Here is a 724-nt window from a genome sequence, read left to right as displayed (position 1 = left end):
CGAAGGTCTGCGTTTTCCCACGAGGTCGGCGTTTTACCCCGAGGTCGACGTTTTTCCCTCGAGGTCTGCGTTTTTCCCCGAGGTCGGCGTTTTTTCCCTAGGTCTGCGTTTTTGCACTGAGGTCGGATCGGCGATTTTTTCCCCAAGGTCTAGAAATCTATCGGTATATTGAAAATCCAAAGTATTTTGATGTATATCGAACTATACTGATATGTCAAGTCAACTTGAAACATATATCCGACCACTAGATATCGGTATTTATCGAGATAGCGATATATTTCGATATACCTATTTATTTCGAGAATCGTTTTCTTAGGGGTACAGATTTTTTTCAAGACGTCCATTCTTTCCCATTATCGATTCATTTCGATATATCGACTTATGTCGAAGCACTCATTATATCGAGATGTCGATTTATTTCGAGATATCTATCTATATTGAGGCATCCATTTATTTCGAGGTATCAATTGATTTCTAAGTATCCGTTTATGTCGAGATATCGATTTAGTTTGATATACCGAAACAAATCAGGTTGTCTGTTTATTTCGAGCTATCGATATATTTCCATGTATCGGTGTACTTCAGATATCGATTCCTTTCGAGATATCGATATATTTCAAGAAACCTCTATATCTCAAGTAATCCATAAATTTCTAGATATTGTATTTTTAGAGATATCTTTATATTACTAGGTACCAATATATTTCAAGATATCGATATATTT

This window comes from Schistocerca gregaria, unplaced genomic scaffold (genome assembly GCF_023897955.1).
Source record: "Schistocerca gregaria isolate iqSchGreg1 unplaced genomic scaffold, iqSchGreg1.2 ptg000198l, whole genome shotgun sequence".
Taxonomy (NCBI): domain Eukaryota; kingdom Metazoa; phylum Arthropoda; class Insecta; order Orthoptera; family Acrididae; genus Schistocerca; species Schistocerca gregaria.
This window is presented reverse-complemented; position numbering follows the sequence as displayed.